The sequence below is a fragment of the Rhinolophus sinicus genome, chromosome 13, assembly GCF_057876585.1.
Source record: "Rhinolophus sinicus isolate RSI-liver-muscle chromosome 13, RSI-T2T, whole genome shotgun sequence".
NCBI lineage: Eukaryota > Metazoa > Chordata > Mammalia > Chiroptera > Rhinolophidae > Rhinolophus > Rhinolophus sinicus.
In genome coordinates, this window is record NC_142513.1 from 20,322,869 (window position 1) to 20,348,407 (window position 25,539).

At 38.3% G+C, this 25,539-nt stretch overlaps 1 protein-coding gene and 1 pseudogene across 8 annotated transcripts in view; both read left to right on the forward strand.

The window, feature by feature from the left end:
* The first annotated feature begins 396 nt into the window (after positions 1-396).
* The window catches only part of NCOA6 (nuclear receptor coactivator 6), an 85,661-nt gene continuing 60,518 nt past the window's right edge, over positions 397-25,539 (forward strand). For 5 of the 8 annotated variants that reach the window (XM_019733538.3, XM_019733567.3, XM_019733577.3 and 2 more), the window contains exons 1-2: positions 440-630; positions 14,667-14,744. The gene's annotated coding sequence lies outside the window, so the exon portion shown is untranslated. Of the gene's footprint in view, positions 631-14,666; positions 14,745-24,908; positions 24,971-25,539 lie in introns of all 8 variants that reach the window. The other 3 variants (XM_074318005.2, XM_074318006.2, XM_019733554.3) reach the window with 3 other exon arrangements.
* Positions 10,842-10,928, forward strand: LOC141568416 (U2 spliceosomal RNA; annotated as a pseudogene).

Genomic DNA, 25,539 nt, shown 5'->3' on the forward strand with positions numbered 1-25,539 from the left:
GGACTTATAGGCAAATAATAATAAAGACTAAAGGTTATCTTTATCACCTTACGACACTATGTGTCAGGCATTGTACCAAGTGCTTTCCATGCCTTCCTCATTTCCTCTTTGGCATTATTATCCCCATATTTCAGATGGGTCAACTGAGGCTTGGAGAACTGACTTGCCCAAGAACACTCAGCCAGAGGCTTCCTATAGGGCTGCACAGGGACTCTGAAGTGGGGGCAGGTGCCACTTGCGATAGTGCAGCGCCAGGAGACAGAGAGACAGACCCGGTCCGGGCCCTAAGGTCTGCACCCAAGTGAGCCGGTGCGCGCTCCGCCTCGCGCGCTCGGGGACGTTTGGTCACGTGACCAGCCCCACCCACCCCTAGTCCGCCCCGCCCCGCCCCCTCCCGCACTCCCTCCCTCTCTCCCTCCCTCCCCCTCCCTCCCCGGCCCGGTCCGGCCCATCCCCCTCCCCGCCGGCTCCCTGAGGCCCTGCCGGGTCGGGCTGCTGGCGGCCGGGCGCCGACGGCCGGATAGACGGGCGCACGCGAGGACTGACGGACGCACTCACGGAGGGCCGCGGGCACGGACGGCCCGGGCCGGTGCTCCGAGGCCCGCCCGGGAGGGCTGGGGCCGCGCTCAGGTGAGGTGACGGCGACGCTGGCCCGTAAGGGGTGGGCCCCCCGGGCGTCCACGGTCCCGGCCCGGCTGGCGACGCTGGAAGGAGACGCCGCCCGGGCCTGGCGCGGGAAAATGGCGCCGGCTGGCCGTGCGGCACGGCTTCTGTGCGGGCCTGGCCGGGAGCCGCCCCGCCCGCCCGCCGTGCTCGTGTCCTCGTCGCCATGTTGGGGAGCGGGCCCCGGGCCTGCGGGCGGGGGCGCTGGAGGGAGCGGAGGCCCGGCCGGGGTGAAGAGGGTGTCGGACGCCGGGTCTGGGGCGTTGAGGGAGTGCAGGGCCGGCCGGGGTCTGCATGGGGTGGCGTTCCAGGTCCGAGGAACTGGCGGGAGCCGGACGTGGGGTCGTGGCCGGGGTCGTGGACTAGGGATACTAGGTCCAAACGGAACCGGGGTCGGGGTCTGTGGGACTTGAGTGAGCAGGACCTGGAACTGGGTTAGGCTGTGGGTGGTGTTCAGGACCCCAGGGCAGGTAGGACCCAGGAGGGGCGTGGGGTCCGAGTTCAAGCTGTCAGGGCTGTGGCACTTCTTTGGGTGAAGAGGAAGGGGTTGATTAGGAATGGGGGCTCTTTGGGTACAGACGCAGGTATCAGATTGGGGCAGTCCTTGGAGTCGCGGGGCTGAATTACAAGACCGTATAATTCCTACGGGCCTGAGGACATAGATGCCCCCAGGATTATCCACTCTCTATGGGGGGGGGGGGACGGTGCAACAAAAAGGGAAGAGTTTGATAAGGAAGAGAAAAAAGGGAGACTGCGGTTGTGTGCAGGAGCTGGCCAGCAAAAGGGGTGCAGAGAGTGGAACTGGTTGGCTAAAAGAGAAAGCCTCCATCAACTTGAAGAGTTTGTGTGTATCTTTAAAAGGAGGGACCGGGCTGTTTGTGGGCGGTGACCCAAGGTGTCTTCCCTGGAAGGGGACAGCCCACTGTTTTAAGAGCTGGGTCACCTGGGGAGGTCATCAGAAAGAAGTTATTGAAGCCAGTAAGAATGGTGAAGAAGGAATGAATGTGTAAAAACGACAGAGGCCTTAGAGATCATGTTATGATTTCAGATGATGTAGTGATTTTAGCTGAGACATGGAAAGGTAAAGTTGACTTCTCAAGATCTTAAAAGTTAGTAGCAGAGGGGGTTACTGGAACTCAGGTCGCTGCCTCATTCAACATACTCCTGCCTTAGAGGAATTTGCTAGCTGGGAGAAAAATGTTAAAAAGTCAAGCATGGCAGTTTATATCAAAGAACTCTTAATTTAGTTTCTGTAATGAATTTGTCACTTCAAAGACTCAGAGGGATACAAAAAAAATGTATAGGTAACCAGCTATTTGATAATTTCTACTATAGCCCACCTCCATTTGTGCGAAGAAGTTATCTTCAGGGCCCTTTTGACTTCTAACTTTCTCGAGTTTTAAGAGATGCTCCTTCTCTTCTAGGTGTTTACTGTATGTACAGCAAAGGGCCACACACACACACAAAACTAAAAACAAAACAAAACAGTGAACAGTGGTAGAGATCCAGGATCTCTATCATGATCAAGCTAATTAAAGTTGAATAACAATAGAGAAGAGTTCAAAGTTCACATGGGTTGTGGGAGAGCTCTGAGGGAAGCTATGCAAATCAGTCATGAGACATTATAGGGCTCCCATATAATCAAAAAGGACTTTCAACAAAAGATGTGAGGACATTCATAGCAATAAGATTTTCAGTGTATATTCAATATGTATATACCATCCATATATAAAGCAACATGATCCATTTGTTCTGGGTCTTTCTAATGCAGGAAGGCCTAATGGTACCATGGGGGGATGGAGGGAGGAGAGGGAGAGGGGTGTCAAAGGTGAGACTGAGAAGGTTGGTCGGAATCTGGTTGTGAAGGACCTTGCTAAGGAGTTTGAACTGGATCTTTAGCTGATAGGCATTGGAGGTCTTCAAGGAGGGGACTGGATGATGAGGTTTAATTTTTAGGAGATAAATGGATATTCTTCAGGAGGGTGGACTGGAGAGCAGGGAAGAAGTAATGAGGGCTTGAACAAAGGCAGAGGCTTTGAACATTGAACAGCATCAGAATTTTCAGGTGTTGATCATTGACATTGTGAGTGATGAGAAAGGGAATTCCTCAGATTTTTAGTGTGGGATAGTGGCTGTCAAAGAGGTTAAAAAAATATAAAAGGAAAATGAGGTGAGAACTCTCACAGACAATAAGGAAGATGTTTTTTGGTAGAGTAATAAAGACTTTTGGAAACCATTGCAAAGCTGTCAAATGCGGTGTAGTTTTTGCTTAAGGAAATTAGAGGTAAGTGTTAGCAGACATAAAAGGCAGGGAAGGACAGAGAAAATATTCCTAGAGTGTAGGGAAATCACAGCTGTCTATATTAGGGGTCCTCAAACTATGGCCCATAGGTCAAATCTGGCCTACTACCTGTTTATGTAAATAAAGTTTTATTGGAACACTGGCACATTCTAACATATTGTCTTTGGCTGCTTTGACACTACCAATGGATGAGTTGAGTGGTTGTGACAGAAAATATATAGCTAACAAAGCTAAAATATTTACTATCTGACCCTTAACAAAGACGTTTGCCAGTCCCTGATCTATGTGTCTGCATGTGGATGTTCAACTTCTGGTTTGCCATCCAGTTCCTATACGATAGAGAAAAACCATCTGGGCTCTGTCTTTCTGCCTGGGTCCCCCATACTCTGTGTACCTGAGGCATGACATAGACCCCTGAATATTTTATATTGTCAGTGATGCCAAGGTCTGTTTTGGGGTCTGCTGTGTGGCAGCTGTGATAGTGCCAGGTTTTCAGAGCTTAGACTATGCTGGGACTTGTTTCGCCAATTTTCTATTGGGTTGTCTTTTTCAAAAGATTGTATTTTCTGATTATTAATCCTTTGTTGGTTACATGTATTACAGGTGTCATTTCCCAGTTTGTTGCTGATCTTTTTAATCTCTAAGTTCTCTTGTTAAAAAGTCCTGAATTTTAATAAAGTCGAATTTATCAATCTTTTCCTCTCCCAAGATTTTGAAGTTATTCTTTATGTTCTTGAGTCTCTACTGATTTGTTTTTGATTTAGATCAAATTGGCTCTTGTGTATGGTGTGAGTTAGCGCCAATTTTCATTTTTTTCCCCTTATGTATAATTAGTTATCCCAGCACCATTTATTGAATGGTCTCTGTTTTCAAATTGTGAGCTCTTTTAGTGGATTCTGAGGTCCTAATTCCAGCTCCACTGCTTGCTAATTGTGTGACCTTGGACAAGTTGCCTCAGTTTCCTGATCTTTAAAATAGGATAATAGTATTTATCTCATAGGATCGTTGTGAGGATTGAGTTAATTCATGTAACATGTAGAACAGTGTGGCACCTAGAAAATACTTGATAATGTTAGCTGTTATTTAGTACATTGTTCATTTCGATTCCCAGCACTAAGCTGGGAGTCAATATACTGAACACAGTCGTAGAATTAATTTGGTTTTCAGGTCAAAACAGTGGTTGAGACGAGGCTAAGTACTGCAGGAGATGCTTCCAGGTAGTCGATTAGTTTTAGTAGCTGTTGCCTTAGCCTGTCTGCTGGGATGGAACTTCTACCTCAGCACTTCTTTTACAGAGAACTTCTGTAGCACAAGATGCAGCCTGTGGTTGAATTTGACCTGCAGACACCTTTTGTTTGGTTCCTACAATCTTCTTAATGTCTTAAAAATGTATACAAATTTCAGATTTGTCAACACCAAGCCCATATTCTCTCATAGGACTACATTAAAAGCCAAAGCTTTTAAGTGGGATGTGTGTTTCCTGGTTTTCTATGCAGTCCTCACTACTCACTTGCTTTGCTCATTTACTTTTATCATTCTGTAGGCATTTAATTTTCTGGTTTTCACTTTATTGAGGTTTTAAATATTATCTCTCCTAAAGCAATAAATGATTGGGATAGGGTCAAAATTGCCAGAAATTGACATCTATGAGTTTGTGGGCAGGTAAAAAATAAATCTGTTTCTAAGGCTGACTCATACTTGATCATAATGAATAAAATAATTGAAATTAAAAGATGAGGTGAAATTCAGTTCAAAGCACTGGCTATTTAGGCATCTACTATATGCTGGGTACTACATTAGAAATTGCCACATTGGTGATAGAAAAGAAAATTAGTTGGCCAGTTTTATGAAATAGTAGAGAAGAGCTCTTTTTACTTGTGATGTAGAGCTGTTTTCCAAGAAAGCAATTGGATGACAGAGAGAAAATTTAGGAATTGATTAATTTGTCACACATTTATTGAGTCCTACCATGTACATTGGTCTAGAACCTGTAGGATACAAAGATGAATCTAGCCAAGGTGTAAGGGTCGTGTGGAATGTATGTAATGTGTGATAGAGCTGGGATAATCGAGAATGCTACCTGAAAGGTGGCCTTTGAGTGGGGCTGCCGAGAATGGTTAGGATCGTAATACTTGGAGATGAGACAGTTTTTTGCACACTGAGTGAAAGCAAGATTGTAGAAATGGGTGTTTAGGAGATAGTAAAGAGTCCAGTTTGGCTGAAGAATAACATTGTAATAGGGTTGTTGTTGGAGTTAAGGCTGGAAATGGAGATTGAACAACCACAACAACAATAATAGTAGTAGCTCACATTTTGTGCACTATTTGCCAGATAATGTGCCAAGCATTTTATACATATTTCATTTAAACCTCACAACAACCCTTTGAGATAAGCACTGTTTTTTATCCCTTTTTATAGATAAAGAAACCGAGGAACAGACCTAACAATCGATGGAGAAAGAGCTTGAGTCCAGGCAGTCCGATTCCAAAGCTTGTGTTCTTAGTCTCTGCGTACTATACAACCGAATCATGGAAGGCTTGGAATCCTTCTTCAAATTGGGAAGTTAGGACTTAATCAACTAAGTAATGGGGAGTCCGTGAAAATGTTTGGTCATATGGTGACATAATTAAAACTGTATATTCAGAAAGTAAGCCTGGTCGTGAAGTGTAGGAACGGCGTGGAGAGAAAGGAGAGATGTGAACGAGTTTACCCTCTCCCTCTTCACTAGGTTGGGTGCTCCTTGAAGGCTGGGCCTGTGTCTGTTCCTCTTTCCCTCTGGCCCCAATGTCTATCTAGTGTGTTGTCTGGCACATTTGTTTATTTTTAAAAATTTAATCTTTTTCTAAGTCACCTTATTCTAAAAAGATTTAAGGCAGCTGCCTAGGAGCTCAGTAAACATTTACTGAGTTAATTAATAAACAACTAGAGGTATATATAAATATGTGCATAAATGGAGTACTATGGCTTTGTTGGGGGGAGTAATGCAGCCCTAGAATTTGGTGATAAACTATATTTTATATATACGAGTAAAGCCTATAAAGCAAAAGGCCAGAACCACATCTTCTTTGACTTGTGAAGAACTGTATATTCTATGTCAGTTAGACTATTAATGATGAGTTAATATTAACTATGTCAGTTAAAAAGCTGAACTCAGAAACAGAATAGAATGGTGGTTGCAAGGGGCTGGAAGGTGGGGGAAATGGGGAGATGTTGGTCAAAGCGTGCAAACTTCCAGTTATAAGATGAATACGTTCCTGGGAATCTAATGTGGTGACAGCATGGTGACTATAGCAAAGTATTATACACTTGAAAGTTTCTAAGAGAGTAGATCTTAAATGTTCTCACCACACACACACACAATGGTACTTGGTGAGGTGATGGATATGGATGTATTAACTAACCTTGTTGTTATACATTTCTCCATATATGCATTATCCATCTTGTACACCGTAAACTTACACAATGTTGTATTCATTATATCTCAATAAAGCTGGGGGGGAAAAGCTATGTCAGTTAATACTGTTACTGATCACCGAATTCAGAGGGTATTTATACTTCAGATAGGTATTTAGGATTGTATTTAGCATTAACCAGCTGCAAATCCCCCCTTCCACACACACACAGGCAAGGGAAGTTCCCATTAACCAGCTCCTTTACTGATATTGAACCATTGAATATGAAACTGCTTTAGTTCCATAGTACCATTTATGTGCATTTTCTAAAAATCAGACAGCAGCTGTCTCTCATATGAAGAAATAGTTGCAAATTTGTGAATCAAATTCCTGTTTTGGATTTTACTGAGGGAAATTATTCATTAGGTTAAGTCCTTTGCCATAATTTTAAATGTTGTATGGAAGTAAGGTTGCCCTTCTATAAAATACAGACTTTAAAAATTCAAACACTTGGAGAAATTCAAAGACACTGTGGTTAACGACCAAATACCAGTAAAGGTGAGAAGCTGGCAAACCAGCATCTGCCCAGATTCAGATCAATAGACCCTAAATAATGGATTTGTTAAACATTCTTCTTCCTCATTGTAGATATTAGTTAGCAGCAGTGTGTGCATGTACATGCACGCACATATCAGTGTGAAATATATTGATATAACTAATATAAGTCGAGTTGAATCTAGGAATGCTTCCTAAAGAAAATGAGCCTTTAACTGAGTTCTTTAAGGTGTAATTCTTCAGTGGTATGTGGAGATGACTCGGAAGCACTGAGATTAGAATAAGTAAGTAAGTGTGGAGAGAAATTTTTTTTTTTTTTAAGATCTTTTTTTTATTGGGGAAGGGGAACAGGACTTTATTGGGGGAACAGTGTGTACTTCCAGGACTTTTTTCCAAGTCAAGTTGTTGTCCTTTCAATCTTAGTTGTGGAGGGCGCAGCTCAGCTCCAGATCCAGTTGCCATTGCTAGTTGCAGGGGGCGCTGCCCACCATCCCTTGCGGGACTCGAGGAATTGAACCGGCAACCTTGTGGTTGAGAGCCCACTGGCCCATGTCGGAATCCGGCAGCCTTCGGAGTTAGGAGCATGGAGCTCTAACTGCCTGAGCCACCACGCGGCCCCGTGTGGAGAGAAATTTGGTTAGTTTAGTCAGTATATGTTGCCTGCCTACCAGCATTGAGAGACATATACAGTTGATGGGTAATTAGTTTCTGCCTTTCAGGAAACTAATTCATCTGGGGAAGCGATGTGAACATAAATCAAAAGAGGGGAAAAAAGAAGGGAAAGGGTGGTTCAAATGATATAGTAAATACTGTGGGAATTCAGGAGAGATCACTTCCATTTAGAGGATCAGGGAAGGCTTCATGGAGAAGGTGGTGGATTCCTTTCCTAGGTGTAGTCACAAACTGGGTGACTTAAAACACCAAATCATTCTCTCTCAGTTCTTGAGGCTAGAACCTGAATTCAAGGTGTCAGCAGGGCCGTGTTCCCTCTGAGACATAGGGGACACAATTCAACCCATGACAGGCGACATGATACAGAGATGATACAGAGGTACTAAATTAAAATTTACTAAATAAAAGAAAGAGTTAGATTGCAACAAGTTGAGTTAAGGAGAGAAGAAATAGGGAATAATGGACATAGAAATAAGGAATATTTAGGAAATGAAATAATGAGAAGTCTGGTTTGCTGGTGTGTTGGAGTGGTGGAGAGATTAAAGCCAGAGTAGTTTCTTGGGGCCCTAGATGCCAGATCTAGGACATTGGAATGTTTCCGAGTGGGAGCAAGATTGCACTGCAGAATTTTGAAATGGTGGATAACTGATTCAAGCCTTAGGGAGATTTTGTGATCGGGTAATCATGGATAAGTGGACACCCTAAAGAAAAGCAGATGGTTGATCGTTTAACACACCCAGCTTCCCTCATTTGCCTATGCCAGTAACTTTTCACCAGGACACTCAAGAAATCCCTCTTACGTAAAAAGCAAAACCAAAAATAAAACAACAAAAACACCACAACAACAAACTTTGAGGGTTTTATTCGCGTCCTGGTCAGTCATCTGTGGGTATTGAGATACGTCAGCTTTTTAGAGTCTCTATTCAAAAGCCTCTCCATGGATTTCAGTAGTAATCATGTTGCTCTTTATTTTCTTTCATATTTTAAAATCACCTCTTTTCCATTTTGATTTTTCTCTGAACACTTTTCAGTTTTTCCATGTCTTTTTAAAATATCTGACTAATGGAAAGAATTGAGGAAGATTCTGTACTGTACAAGCCAATGATACACTCTTTTTCTTTGCCATTTTAATGATATTAGGTTGGTGCAAAAATAATTGCTAAAACCGCAATTACTTTTGCACCAACCTAATAGTTATGTTGACTTTTTGTCTGCAGTAGGACTGTATTCAAATTGTGAATACTCATTTAGATTGTGGTTAACAGTAGTCCTCAGGTGCTTTTTCTTATTTGTGCCTATGCAGTTCTTCCTGAGTCTAGATTTGCATTGTACATATTTTTTCAAGAGTATGTTTCCTCATGAAATTTTAAAAATTGTGTTTAAATATTACAGACAAATAAGCAACATAACTTCCTAGTCATTATCATATGCGTATAGTCTTTCAAAGTTTAATTCGTATAGTTTTTATTGTCTTTTTTCATTTAGCGATATATTGATGCATTTTTCCACTTGTATATATAGTTATCTTTTTTAATGGGTACGTAATCACCAAAGTTTAAATACTCTTTGGTTATTTGGCATTTGGGTGATTTTGAGTTTGTTTTTATTTTTGGTTTGCAATTCTAAATTGTACTGCTGTAACTAATATCTCTTTGTACATCTTTTTTTCCCCCAGTTTTTTTATTAAAGTATTTTTCCTAAAATGATTCAATTAAGTCTAAAGATACCACTTTTTAGCCATATCGTCAAAGTATTCTTTAGAACAACTACCGGTTTATATTGCCACTAGCCACTAGTTAATATTGGGTTTCATTTTTTTTTTTCTTCCAGTATAATAGTTGTACTTCACCGTTTGGGAGGGGCTATACTTTAAAGTTTTATTATAAAAATTTCAAACATACCAAAAAAAACCCCACCAGAAGTAGCACACTAAACACCCTTTTGCCCATCTCCTATATTCAGCTTGTTGCCATATGCTTAATAAATACACTTATGTTAAATCTTTTTAAAATAAAGGCATCATGATACTATGCCTTAAATATTTTAGCATCCATCTCTTACAAATAAGGAGATTCTCCTACATAATCACAATACCATTATTACATCTAACAAAATTATCAGTAGGTGGTATATTTAAGTTTCTCCAATTGTCTCCAAAATGTCTGAAGTGAAATCAAATTAAGGGCCATGCATTGCATTTGCTTGTTACTATTTTTGTTTGTTTTTTTGTGTGTGTTTTTTTTTTAAACTGCAACAATTCCCATTTCTTGTTTGCTCCCTCACCTTTTTTTTTTTTTTTCATAGCGTTTAGATTAGTTGAGACCAGAGCAGTTTTCTTGTTGAATGTTCCACATTCTGGATTTATCTGATTGTTTTCTTTGTGGCATTTATCTTGTTCCTTTATTCCTTTTATTTCCCTAAATTGGAAGGTTTAAAGACTTGATTAGATTCTAAAGAAATGGTTAGATGTTAAAGACTTGATTAAATTCTAGTTAAACATTTTGGTAAAAATAATAAATATTCTTCATGTTGAATGATATCACAAGGTACGGAAATGTCTGGTTGTCCCACTATTGATGGTAACTTGGATCACAGGGTTATGGTTGTGATTGCTAGATCTGTCCATTGTGAAGTTGCACTTTCTTTCTTTTGTGACTAGCAAATATGTTTTTAATTTTTATCAAGAATGAGCATTTTTTCAATTTTCTTTGAACTAATTTTCATATCATTTGACCATTTTTTCAGTGTAGATTTAGTATTTTTCTTTTAAGTTTGTACTATGCATTTAAAATTTTTATTCAGTGTAACAAACAATGGTGCATTGTTATAACAGATAAATTTCAAATTGAGCTAAAATAAAACATAATTTAACCAAAAACAATGGTACAGATTATAAATATATAATGGGGCATTTCTTTGACAGGATCTTGTTATTAAAACATGTTTGCTTTTTGGAAAAAAAACAAACATTCTAAGCAGACAAACCTAAAATACATAAAGCTATTGAATCAAAAGCTTATTTTTCTTTTTGAAATACAAGTAGATCTTAAACTCATAAAAGTTGTTTTACGTACCTACACAAAAAATACCCAGAATTTTTTTTTATTCCTTGTCCTCTGAGTGTTGCATTTGGTTGTTTTTTAATAGACCAATCTTTTAAATAATTATTTTTTCTGTCATTCCTATTAAAGGTTTTTTTCTTATCCATTTCTTTTTTGTTTTACTCAAATAGTATTTTCTTTTCAAACCACAAAAGCATCGCTTCTCAGCCTTTTGGCTAAGATCAAGTGTAGTATCAAACCACAAAAGCAGTATAGGCTAATTGAAACAACTGAGCATCACTTGAGATGCATGAAGAAAAAGCCTACCACCCATCCTCCAGTTCCTCTCCTGCAAACTACCCAAGTATATAGCCTAGTGTTTCTGCCATATTATTCTCTATGCTCTTAGAAACACAGATATACGTACTGATTCATTTTCTCTTATTACATAAGATTATCATGATGCCATATGTATTCTACAACTTCTACTTTTTTACTTTATCGGATATCATGTATTTTCTTCTATGTCATTAGATAGATATCGAATTCCTTTTTCCGGCTGCATAATATTCCATTTATATAAGTTTCAGACATCCAGGTTGTTTCTGATTTTTTTTCCCCCCATCACAAGCATAGACATCCTTGTGCATATACTTTTAAGAAATGGAGCTTTTACTTATGCAGGATGAATTCCCAAATATTGGTTAAAGGATAAGCTTATTTCAGTACTATGAACTGTCAGGTTATTTTCCATAAAGGTTGTTGCAGTTCTTACTCCCACTGGCATTGGATAACAAGTATTTTTTTTAGTTTTTGCCAATCAACTGGGTGAAAAGTGTTTTCTTATTTAATTTTAATGTCCCTGACCATTGATAAGTTGCATATATTCGTCAGACATAAGCATTCCCTATTCCACAAATCACCTTTTCCAGTCCTTATTTTTCTCTTGCATTGTTAATTTTTTTTTACTTTTTAATCAATCTGCAGGTGCTTTTGTGTATTTGGGAGAACCCCTTTTGTCATATGGTGCAAAAATGTATTCCTCCAGTCCCATTTGGCTTTTGACTTCACAGTTTCTTTTGGCAGACTATTTTAATTTTTACTTAATCGTGTCTGTTGATCTTTTTCTTTATGACTTCCAGGTTATCACCACCTCACTGAAGTTAATAATTCTTCTAAATTTTATTTCTATATTTTTGTTTTATTATTATTGCTTTTTTAACCTTAATTTTGTTTTTCTCTTTTTTTTTTTTTTTTTTTTTTTGCAACTTGGGCAGATATTTGTTTTTTAATATTAATGAACCTGTTTATCTTGCCATTGAGTTTCCTTTTCTGATAAAAATATTATCTTTTTCATTGTTCAGGGATAAGCATAGTATAAGATTTTCTAATTTTTAAATAATTTGAAACTTTGAAGAAAATGCCTTTCTAGTTGTTCCAAGTCATTTTGAATGCTATACCTGTGTTTGAAAATATTATCATAAGGATAATTGTATTCACTTAATGCAGTTCTGTCTGCAAGTTTGCTCTTTGCAAGTTGGGTCTTTAATAATGATGAAATGGTAGCTATAGGACTTGAAAGCTGATCTTAGGACTTCAGTGTTTGATTTAAAAAGTGACAATTATGAGAGCATAAAGCAAAAAAAAAAAAAAAATCCTGACAACACTGTCATTATGAATATGTTAAGATCCTGCAGAAGTTTGCAGACTCTTAGAGTGATGGTTTAAGGACTTCTTAGAGTCCAAGTCTCATGATTTAATTATTGTTAGAAATTTAATAGAGGAAGAAAGCCATTATTCTTAGATAAAGTTGTCTTCCATCGTCATATGGCAAGACAACCTTCATGATCATTGTATATATACTTTCTAGTTCTTTTAAAATTAAGTATTTCATTTGTAAAGAAGTGTCACATAAGAAATTAAAGACTTCCCTACTAAGAAGCTTTGGACAAATTTTTCACTCAAGACTCAATTTTTCCATCTGTTCCATAAGGGTATTGGACCAGATTATTGCCAAGGCCTCTTTAGTTCTTACTCTGCTCAGATTCTTGGGAAATTATTTTTAGGCAATTTTTTATTAGTTCCTAAATTGTAGGATTTGGTCAACTTTTCGATGTTATTTGTATATTTAGAGCATGGATTCAAAGACTGGTACTCCAAACATATATTTTTTTATTGTAGCTTCATTATGATCGAAAGAACATGGTGGTGTTCATAATTAGAACATTATGTACAAAGTAGTTTTTCTCTAAATTTTACTTTATTACACGTACTGTGGTATCGAACAAGGTGGGAAAAATCTCATTGAGCTTCTGATTTATTCTTTTGGTTTGTAATGTACATGATTAAATTATTAACTATATCTGTGTTAGGATGAGTACTAGTTTTAGGAATCTCAGATTTCATATTTCACTAATTTACCTTTCATTTCTTACACTAAAATGTCAGGATTGAAGTTTAAGAGTTAATGTTAATATTCCCTAATCTCTTAAATTGTCTGTTATCCCTACCAAGAGCAAACCAGTGTTGTTCCAGTATTGAAATGCCAGGCTCCTTGACAGGTATTTTATTGATCCTTTCAGGGAACTAAATTTCTGTGATTTTGCTGGAGGTTTGCATAAATTTTCCCTTGGAATCCTGGACTTGGGAACAGGAAGCAAGTACTAGTTCTATAAGAACCTCAAGAGAGGTTGTAGGGAGGATTGGATTGGATATTGCTTTAGTTGTGCCATGGCAAATTGTCTTTGACAGTTCACATTTAGCTGTTTATTTAGACACTTCTAAAATTCCTTGTAAGTTATCCTGAAATATTTAAGGCTATGTGATAAAAAGATCAACTTAATTTCTTAAGTACTGTAAGTGTAATATCCAGACTTAGGTTTATAAGGCAGATACCCTCGGAATTCAAGGATTCTTATTTTACAAAGCTACTTAAAACATTTGAATAGAGATACGCATTTGTTAAAGTGAAAGCATATAGAATAATAATTAAAATTACTGATAAATAGTCCTTGAGTCTTTCTAAGCCTAGAAGGAACCTGAGATTCTGTTTAGCTCTAGCTTAGTGATTCATTTTATAATTTAGGAATCTTAGGCCCAGAGAGATTGTGTCCTGCCCCAAATCGTACAACTTTACGGGAAGATTATGACTAGAACTCGGGGCACACCCTGCCATGCTCAGCCTAGCTCTGTTTCTAGTTTATTACCCTGTGTTTCATTATTATAATTAATGCTAGTCTATTCTCCAGATCACCTAGTTGATTTCACTACTAATCATTTGACATTCGCCTTATAGAAAATATTTTAAAAAGTGGGTATTGAGGTTAGGAAATCGTTGCATGGGCATTAGGCTTTATTTAATTTAATTTCCTTATATGAATGGTGCAGCAGCTGCGATGGGGCAGGACATCTGTGTTTTCCATTTATTTGTTTGCTTGTTTGTTTTTACAGTTGTCATTTGTAATAAAATACTTTTCAGAGTATAAGCGAGAGAGTAAATGTTAAATTAAAAAGTATAATCAGCATATTTACAGTTTTACAGAAAGAATAGGAAAATAACAAGAAAGACTAAGTCTGTAACTAACTACATATGTGATCTAGGGGCAAATCATGTAACCTCTATGGGACACTTTCTCCTCCCTACTTAATTAGAATCCTTCAGGGCTTCTGTTTAGGACAACTGTATCTGTTTTTTAATATTTGTTAATTGAAGTGTGACATACATAATGCAAAGTACACAGATCATAAGGGTAATGAATTATAAAATGAGCACCCTTATGTAATCACTACTGATGTATTTTGAAAAACCTTCTGTGGCGATTATGATAAGCTTTCCTTGTTTAAAAAAACAAAAACAAAAAAACCCTGAATTTGAGACTGTAGATAATCTCTTGCCTTTTACAACTCATTCCAGAGTGCAATTAGCAGAAACAGTGGTAGAAATGAATTTGGGCAGTCAGAAAAATTTACATTGAATAGGTTTATTGGACTTTCTTCTGATCTCTCTCTTCTTCCTCTTTGCTCTTTTTCCTTTCTGTTTAGGTCCTGGATGGAATGGAGAGGGGTCCTACTGAACCTTTAACTATCTTTTCTGAGAGTGGTCAAAGAGTTCTTAAACAGGTCTGTTGATTCTATAGAACACAAATGCAAGTTTGATTTATTTAAAGACTTGATTTCTACTTAACAAAGGATTGAATTATAAATAGACTTTACTTTTTAAAAAAGGAGTTTTGATCTCAATGTCTGTAGAGTATTTTGCTTTGGCAAGCTTATTTGGATTGGACCCAAAGTGACTGAATTAAGATCTGCTTAATAGAAAAGAAGTTGAGTCATGTCTTTATCAGTTATGTTGGATGTATGTAATAAGGAAGAATTCTTTATTGGTTAATGGAAAGTACCAGGAAAAGAGGAAAAGATCAGTATCTCAGTTGCCCATGGTTCTGGAGGAGAATAGAGGCATGGATAAATCCAAGAAAGAAAATATTTATTTGACCCTCTTTCTGGTGTTTTCAGCATTCATAACATTGGGGGGAAAAATCAAAGCTACCTTGCAAGTCTCTGATTCAGAGAAGGGCAAGTGTACATCTCTATACCTCTCTCATCACCATGAATAAACTTGAGCTCAGTGATTTCCCAAACTTATCTTCACATTCAAATCACCTATGGATCTTGGCAAACCATTGATGCCTTTGTCTCCCTCCGTTCACCCCCCTCCCCCCACCCATTGTGATTTAATTAGCCTGGAGGCATGGCCCGGGCTTTGTGGAATTTTTAAAAGATTCTTAGGTGATTCTAAAGTGCAGACAAGTTTGGGTACTCCTGCTCTACCTGGTTAAATCATTCTGACCATTATTCAACTTGTGACCTTTTTTTTGCAGAAATATATTAATAAGGGGACAAATATTTTGATTTGAGAATCCTGCACTTTAAACCTAAGTTCTTACTAGAATGTAAGCCCCATAAAAGCACGTACCATGTCTATATTTTCTTCACCATTCTGTCTTTAGCATTTAGAACAATACCTGACATACATTGTGTAAATATTTGTTGAATGAGTGAATGAACCTATCAGTCTCTAGTGAGCTGAGAGGATGCTTTTACCTGAGACTCAAGTGGTCTGAGATAGAGTGGGATGGTGATGAAGAGCCTGCAGAATCCCACTGCCTGGGCTCAGATCAGGGCTCTGCCACTTACTGTGAGCTGTATGACCTTAAGCAAGTTTCTGCTCAGTGCCTCAGTTTCCTCGTTTTTCAAATGGGGGTAATATAATCTACATCATAGGGCTGTTGGGGGACCAATTAAGGTAATAATGCAAAGTGCTCAGAACAGCGCCTGACACTTAATAACATTCTGTAAGTTTTAGCTACTGTAGAATTCAGGAAGCCCTTGCTTCTCTGCAGTTTGGGTAATTTATCTGTAGAATACTGTTTGAGGACTAAGGCAGAATAATGGAATCAGCTGTATTAGATGTAGTTAAAGAAAGCTTGACAAAGAAGGTGATTTTTTTGTCAACTTAATGAGGTATAATTTACATGTAATAAAATGCATCCATTTAGTGTGAAACATGTTTTGTTAAGTTTTGACAGTGTATTTATTAGTTTATAGTATGTATTATGAGACAACCACCACAACCAAGATACAGAAAATTTCCATCTCCCTAAAATGTTTCTTCTACTCCTTTGCAGTCTGTTTCTCCCAGAGCCCCACCTATACTATATTGCTTTGCATTTTCTAGAATTTTATATAAATGCATTCATATGTTATATTCTCTTTTGTGTCTAGCTTCTTTTACTCAGTATAATGATTTTGATAATTATCCATGTTGTTGCATGTATTAGTAGTTCATTCCTTTTTAATTCCTAGTAGTGTTTTGTGGTACGTATATAACATGTTTGCTTATCCATTCACCTGTGATGAACATTAGAATTGTTTCCAGTTTTGATGATTGTGAATACAGTTGCTATAAGCATTTTTGTACAAGTCTTTGTGTAGACATGTTTTCATTTATTTTGGGGTAAATCCATAGCAGTAGAATTACTGAGTTGTATGGTACAGTATCTAACTTTTTAAGAAACTGCCAAAGAGTATTAAAGGAAGTAAATATACAGCAGGATTTCCAAGGAGACTGTATTAATTATTTATTGTTGCATAAAAAATTAACATAAATTTAGCAGCTTAATACAACATACATTTATTATGGCACATTTTCCACAGCTTAGGTGAGTCATCTGTTTCAGGGCCTCTTACAGGCAGCATTCAAGGTGTCAGCCAGGGATGTTGCCACAAATGGCGAGATTTCATTCTTTTTATGACTACGAAATATTCCATTGTACATATGTACTGTATCTTCTTTATCCACTCGTCTGTTGATGGACACTTAGGTTACGTCCATATCTTGATTATTGCAAATAATGCTGCAGTGAACATAGGGGTGCATATATTTTTTTGAATTAATGTTTTGGATTTCTTCAGATAAATACCCAGAAGTGGAATTGCTGGGTCATGTGGTAGTTCTATTTTGAATTTTTTGAGGAATCTCTGTTCTGTTTTCCTTAATGACGGTATCAGTTTACAATCCCACCAGCAGGGCATGAGGGTTTCCTTTTCTCCACATCCTCACCACCACTTGTTGATGATGATTTATTGATGATGGCCATTCTGACAGGTGAGAGGTGATATCTCATTGTGGTTTTAATTTGCATTTGCCTGATGATTAGTGCTGTTGAGCATCTTTTCATATGTCTGTCGGGCATCTGTATGTCCTCTGGAGAGATGGTCTATTCAGTTTCTCTGCCCATTTTTAAATTGGATTGTTTGTTTTTTTGGTGTAAAGTTGTATGAGTTCTTTATATATTTTGGATATTAATCCCTTACCGGATGTATCATTGGCGAATATCTTCTCCCATTCAGTAGGTTATCTTCTCATTTTGCTAATGGTTTTCTTTGCTGTTTAAAAACATTTCAGTTTGATGTAGTCTCATTTGTTTATTTTTTCTTTTGTTTCCCTTGTCTGAGGAGACATATCCAAAAAAAAGCAGTTGCTAAGAGTGATGTCAAAGAGTTTATTGCCTGTGTTTTCTTCTAGGAGTTTTATAGTTTTATTTCTTACATTTATCTTTAATCCATTTTGAGTTTATTTTTGTATGTGGTATAAGAAAGTGGTCTAGTTTCATTTTTTTCTTTTCTTTTTTTTGCATATATCTCTCCAGTTTTCTCAACACCATGGTGTTGAAGAGATTATCTTTATCTCATTGTATACACTTGCTTCCGAGGTTTGTTTCCTAGGTTTGTTTCTAGGCTCTTTATTCTGTTCCATTGATCTATATGTCTGTCTTTATGCCAGCCAGTACCATGCTGTTTTGATTACTAGAGTTTGAAATCAGGTAGCATGATACCTCCAAATTTGTTCTTTTTTCTTAAGATTGCTTTGGCTATTCAAGGTCTTTTGTGGTTCCATATAAATTTTAGGGTTGTTTTAATTCTGTGAAAAATGCCATTGGTATTTTGATAGGGATTGTACTGAATCTGTAGATTGCTTTGGAAAGTATGGGCATTTTATTATAACAATGTTAATTCTTCCTATCCATGAGCACCGTATATTCTTCCATTTATTTGTATCCTCTTCAATTTCTTTCTTTGGTGTCTTAGAGTTTTCCAAGTACAGGTCTTTCATCTCCTTGGTTAAATTTATTCCTGGGTATTTTATTTGTTTTGATGCACCTGTAAATGAGATTTTTCCTTAATTTCTCTTTCTGATAGTTCATTATTGGTATATAAAAATGCCACCAATTTCTAAATACTGATTTTGTATCCTGCTACTTTACTGAATTCATTTATTAGTTTTTAATAGTTTTTCTTGTGGAATCTTTAGGGTTCTGTCTATATAGTATCATGTCACCTGCAAATAATAACAGTTTTACTTCTTCCTTTCTAATTTGGATGTTGTCTGGTCAAATGTTTTCCCCCAAAAAAATCTTTTGCCCCTTTTTTAATGGGTTGTTTATCTTATTACTGAGTTTCCTTTGTCTTTTTTCCCTGTGTGTATATAAACATACACACAATTAAGAAAACTGAAATACTGACTGCAGTTTTATATGCTTTTTATATTTTGAAATATGAACATTTTCCATGGTGTTAAATATTCTTGAAAATATGAATTTTAATGGAGAAGCAATATTTGAATACATTTAAATTGTTTAAATCACGTCTTGTTGAATCCTAAACTAGCTTCCAGTTTTCACTATTAATAATTTTTTTTAATTGGGGAATATTGGGGAACAATGTGTTTTTCCAGGGCCCATCAACTCCATGTTAAGTCATTGTTTTCAGTCTAGTTGTGGAGGGTGCAGCTCATTGGCCATGTGGGAATTGAACCAGCGACCTTGGTGTTATGAGCACTGCGCTGTAACCACTGAGCATCCGGCCACCCACTGGTGGCTCAGCTCCAAGCTCAAGCTGTTGTTTTCAATCTAGTTGTGGAAGGCGCAGCTCACTGGCCCATGTGGGAATCGAACCGGCAACCTTGGTGTTCTGAGCACTGCTCTCTAACCACTGACCAAACCCGCCACCCCTATTAATAATATTTTGATGAACATCTTTGAACATAAGTCTTTATTTCATTATGTTAGATTCCTAGATGTTAATATTAAGATGTTAAAGAGGGCCGGCCCGGTGGCTCAGGCGGTTAGAGCTCCGTGCTCCTAACTCCGAAGGCTGCCGGTTCGATTCCCACATGGGCCAGTGGGCTCTCAACCACAAGGTTGCCAGTTCAATTCCTCGACTCCCGCAAGGGATGGTGGGCAGCACCCCCTGCAACTAAAATTGAACACGGCACCTTGAGCTGAGCTGCCGCTGAGCTCCCGGATGGCTTAGTTGGTTGGAGCCTGTCCTCTCAACCACAAGGTTGCCGGTTCGACTCCCGCAAGGGATGGTGGGCTGTGCCCCCTGCAACTAGCAATGGCAACTGGACTTGGAGCTGAGCTGTGCCCTCCACAACTAAGACTGCAAGAACAACAACTTGAAGCTGAACAGAACCCTCCACAACTAAGATTGAAAGGACAACAATTTGACCATTGTTCCCCAATAAAATCCTGTTCCCCTTCCCCAATAAAATCTTTAAAAAAAAAAAAAAAAAGATGTTAAGGGGAATGAACATTTTTAAACAAACTGTGAATGTTAATCTATTTCATTGAATCTTTGGCACAATTGAGTATTTTATTTTAAGTCTTTGCCAGTTTGATGTTGGAAGAAAGGCATATTTCATTTTGCTTTTCTTTGATTACTTATGAAATGTAACAATCTTTTAATTTTTTGATGATCTTTATTTCTAATTGTATAAGTGTCCGTTTGTGGGGGTCAGTTTTTCTGTTGGCATGTTAATGTTTTCCTGGATTTTTAAGAGTGCTTTAAATATTAAGTTTATTAACCTTTTGTCATTTACAAATATAATTCCCAACTTGCATTTTGCCTTTTTACTCCTGAGTACTTTGACCTGCAAATTTTTAAAAATAATAAAATTACATAATCAAACCTATATTTGCTTTAGCTTTTCAGTCCATGAACTGATAAGTATATTTGAATATATATCCACTGTAAGATTGTAGTATTATGATTTCATTTTTTATATTTAAGTCTTTAGCTAGAATTTTTTAGTATAAATACACTGTTGCTATGGTCTGAACGTTTGTGTCCCCCCAAAATTCATACATTAAGATCCTAATGCCCAGTGTGATGTAGAAAGTGGGCCTTTCTGGAGGCATCTGATTCATGAGGGTGGAACTCTCATGACGGAGATTAGTGCCACTGTAAGAGGAACCACACAGCGCTCCCTAACCCCTTCCACCCCGGGAGGACACAGTGAGAAATTGGCGGTCTGCATCCCAGAAGAGGGTCTTCACCAGAACCCCACCATGCAGGCACAATGATCTTGGACTTGTCAGCCTCCAGATCTATGAGGAATAAGTTTCTGTTGTTTATAAGCCACCCAGTTTGTGGTATTTTGTTACAGCAGCTCGAACAAACTAAGACAATTGTGAAGTGAGAATTCAATAAAAATTTTTCAAAGTACTCACCAATTTGTCCTAAACTATAAAACAAAATCATCCTCACCCAAGAAACATGACACAACATTCATTAATGAACAATCAGAAGAGAACTAAAGAAGAAGAAAAGTCACCCACGGCCACCCACAAATGGAACAGTGTTTGCAAATCATGTATCTGATAAGGGATTTGTATCAAATATAGCAAGAACTCTTACAACTCAATAATAAAGACAGATATCCCAATTAAAAAATTGACAAGGGATTTGAATAGGTATTTCTTAAAAGGAAGTATGCCAGTGGCCAAGAAACATGAAAATATGCTTAACACCATTAGCCATCAGGGAAATGCAAATCAAAACCACAGTGAGATACCACTTCATACTAGGATGGCTATAATCAGAAAGATAATAATAAATACTGTTGAGGATGTGGAAAATTGTAACTCTTGGACGCTACTAGTGGGAATGTAAAAAGGTATAACTGATTTGGAAAACAGTCTGGCAATTCCTCAGAAGGTTAAACGTAGAGATAATGTATGACCCAGCAATTTCATTCCTAGGTGTATGTATGTGTATGAGTGCATATATACCCAAGAGAAATGAAAACATCACATAAAAACTTGTACACAAATATTCTTAGCAGTATTATTCATAATAGTGAAAAGTAGAAACAACCCAAATATCTATCAACTGATGAATAAATGGATAAATAAATGTGGTTTTTCCATACAAAGCATATTATTTGGTAATTTAAAAAAAATGAAGTACTGTTACTTGCTACACCACCTTGAAAAAATTATGCTAAGTGAAAGAAGCCAGTCATAAAAAACCACTTATTGTATGGTTCCTATTATATGTATGTCTAGAGTGGACTAATGCTCTATCCTTTAAGGGGGATGTGGGGTGGTTAACCCATTAAATTAATGCCAACATATTAGCAAAATTGTTCACAGAACCCAGATGAAAACGATGATTAATAGTTCATTTTTATTTTGTACCTTATAGATCTTCCTTTTCAAAATTATTTTTTAAAATAGTATTTCGTACTAATCATATTTATAACAATTATTTAAACTTAGCTCTATGTTTAACTGATTTCATCTCTCCCTATTCTCAAGGTCTTTGTTTTTGGTTAATTATTCAGATAATATTTTTATAAAAAGTACTTGATTGGTATACTTTCATCTGAAAGTATGTTGATTTCACATTGAATGATAACTTGGCTGGGGAGAGGGCAGACTTGGTAGGTCACATTATTTTTCATTCCTAATTCTTTACTGTTTTGCCATTGTCTTCTGAGCTTGCAAAGCAGAAATCTGATTTCTGGTCCTCTGTGTATGACTTGTTTTTATCTTCCTGGGTGATTGCAGGGCATTTTCTTTATCCTTGAAATAAATCTAAAAGTTTCACCAGAAAAAAATCTAGTTGTCACTGTCTTTTCAGTAATTTTGCCTGGTATTTTGTGAGTTCTTTTGAGCTAGAGATGCAGAACATTCTTTGACTCAGGAAAGTTTTCATTTCTCCCTTTAAAAGTCTTTAATTTTGTTTCTGATTATTTGTTTCAGGGGTAACAATTAATTGAAGTTTATGTCTGTCTTCTCTCCTTATCAGTTCTCATAGTTTTCATTATTTTGTCCTTTCCCCCTCCATTCTGGAAGAGTTTCTCAAATTTGTCATCCCCACATTTCTGATTAAGTATTCTGCTCTTTATCCTTCTAGTAAAGATTTTAATTCTGCTTTGGCATATTTACCTTTCTTATAATTTTTCCCTTTCTTTTTCCCCTTATTTCCACCTGCATTTCAACTCATTCTTTTCATTTCTGTCTATGGACTTTGATATCTCATTTCAGTGTATTTTATCAAATTTATTGAGAGTAATGTAGTTGATTTATTTTCTGAATTACAAGTGCAAAGTTTCTCTTTTATGTTGCCAAATGGTTTTCAATCCCTCACTTCTTGAATAAGGAGAGGAGTATACAGGTCTAGCATTTGCCAAATAAATAGGGTTGGTAGGTCCCCTCACTGACTAGCTGGTAGCTGTATGAATTCTCCTTTCAGATGTTAAGCTAAAGGACTAATTGATACAAGTAGTTTCTTGATACTGCCTAGAGTCTAGCATCCCTTTATGTGCCTTCTGCTAGATTGAGGGGAGGAAATCTATTCCTCTGGCTTGGTAATTTGACTTTGGAAATGAGAATGTGTGTGAGGACAGACTCCCTGCATGAAAATGTGTTTTTGATTATTTGAAGACTGGGCTACAAATAACTTTCCCAGAGCGTAATGCTCCCAGGGCTTTTGTTCCTTCAGCCCCTCCTGTGACCGTCTTCAGATACCAGGTGTGGGGACAGAGTCCCAGAGAGCAGTTTCCAGGCTCTCGGCCTCACGCGGAAAGGTGCTGGCTCGGTTATTAGATGGCCATCAGCTGTAATCAGATGGCCATCCGCTGTGGCTGGGTGGCCATCAGCTGTTATCGGTTAGCCATTGGCCACTAATGTAACTGCCATGGCTACGCCAGGGGGTTGGTTGGTTGGCAGAGAAGTGGACGGCGGATTGCAGCTAGCAAGTGGGGTTAGCAAGCACGGATGGTGGATTGTGCCTTATGTGGCCCCTGCTTCCTGTGTCTCCAGCCCAGCTGCCAGCGAGACTATAGTGGTATGAACCCCATCCATGGCTCCGTGGGTGTTCCTTTTTGGCCTCGCCATGTCCTGTGTTCTTGTGTGGGGAGCGGGACCAGAGTCCCTGCCTGACACCAGGATAACATACGTTGTGTGTTACAGAATCTGATAGATAGGGGAAGGCTGTGGGTATGTAAGTGTTCTGATCATTCTAAGCGGATCTCTCACAGGAGGGTGGTGCGCCGCACCCCACCACTGCTGCCTTGGAGAAAGCTTTTGGGAGCATGTAGTTGGAGAAGATAGAACCACGTGTTGGAGGCTAGTTAAAAATCTGTTATCTTTCCTGCCTGGCTCAGTTGTTGTATCTCAAGGCCCATTCCTGCTCTTTGGCAGAAGTCATCTTTGAGTCCAACAGTTCTTTGAATAGCCGTCCTAGTTCCAGTGCTGTAATAACTGACTCTCCGTGTTTCCTTAAGTATAGCAGTGAAAAGTTAGGGTGCAGGCCATGATACAGGTGAACCAGACATTGCTAGGTAGCCTCTGTTTGCACTCCTAGCTTGGGGTTAACTTTTTGAAAGGAGGAAGATGAGGGTGTGGAAAACAGCCACTAGTGGAAGAAGGAAGAGTTGAAGATCTCGCACCAAGTGATTTCCAGTTTCTGAGGGAAATATGATAACACTGAAGTCAAATGGCCAAGGTTTAAAATAGTCATAGTGTCCCTAGATCTGGAAAGTATGTTAGCCCCTTGTTTTCTAAATGACAACATGGAAGCTAAGAAAGGTACAAGAGATTCCAAGGTCACAGACAGAAAAAAACAAGATAGAGTTCAGGGAGGTATAATTCACTTTTAGATTCTGTATAGTTTTGTTTGATTTTGTCACAAGCAATATGGTCTTATGTTAAAAAACAAAAAATTTTGAAGAAACAACCAAAGTTTATAGTGAGCAGTGTATGAAGTAATGTATGAAGTAATGTATATAAAGTGTGGTTATAAACTTGGGCTGCATATTAGAATCGCCTGGATAGTGTTTAAATACCCAAAGCTCAGGTCACAGTGAAGACCTATTATGACTCAGGCATTATTATTTTTAAAAGCTTCCCGAAATAATTACAATGTGTAACCAAGGTTGAGAGCTACTGAAGTTCTTTCAAAGCATGTATTTGATCTCAGGTATTGTGACTTGAGCCATTTTGGAGCAGTTAGGGCAGTTCTGATTAGTAAATATTAGCCTGAGAAAGATTGGATCCCTTGGTTGTGATATTTCTGATAATTACACACTGTGCACTGTGGAGTCACCGTGATGAGAAGAAAGTTTGGTGTGTGGTGGAAGCAGCACTGAGCTCGAGGTTGAGAGACCAGGGCCTAATCCTGATGCTGCCACAGTCTTAGCCTGTAACTTCAGTCAAGTCTAGGTTTTTCGTTTTGTTTTTTTCTCTGAGAGTGGGGAAGTTACCGTGTTTCCCCCAAAATAAGACCTAACCAGGAAATGAGCCCTAGAATGATTTTTTTTCAGGATGACATACCTTGAACATAAGTCCTAATGCGTCTTTTGGAGCAAAAATTAATATAAGACCTGGTGTTATTTTGAGGGAAACATGGTAGACTAACCTGTAAATTCCTTTCCAGCTCTTAAATTTCAAGTCAGTCGGGGTGAAGTCAACTGTTGGACTTTGTGTGCTGAAGAACAGGTGAGCAGGGGAGGCCAGGACACTGATAAAGGCATTGTTGAAGGAACCAACTGTAGGATGGGAGGGCAGTGGGTGGGGAGGGACAGAGTGTGTGAACAACAGAGCCTGGAGGTTAGGGCGTGGGGTGGGGTAGGGTTGGGGGACAAGTGTGGGATAACTGGCCAATGGGAATATTGTTGGAGGTAGTGCCAGTGGCTCAGCACCTGGTAATGATGTGGTCCAGGTTCTTTACTGTCAAATGACTCACAGGGGAAATGTGGTCAGAGGAGCTCCTCTCAAAACAAGGGGATAGAAAACAGGATATTTTTGTTGTTGCATGTCTGAATAGATGGGGGTAAGAATAGAAATACAATTGCTGCGAAGGATTTAAGAGGATGGTAGATAGCTAGCTTTTGTTTTCAGTAGCTAATACAATCACATGGTTCAAAAATCAAAACAAAAAGATATACAGTGAAAAGTCTTGATCCCACCCTCAGCTCCCATGGTCCTTATATACACCCTCCCCCCAACTTTTTAATATGAAAACTTTCAAACATACAGAAAAGTTGAATAATCCAGTGGTCATGTTT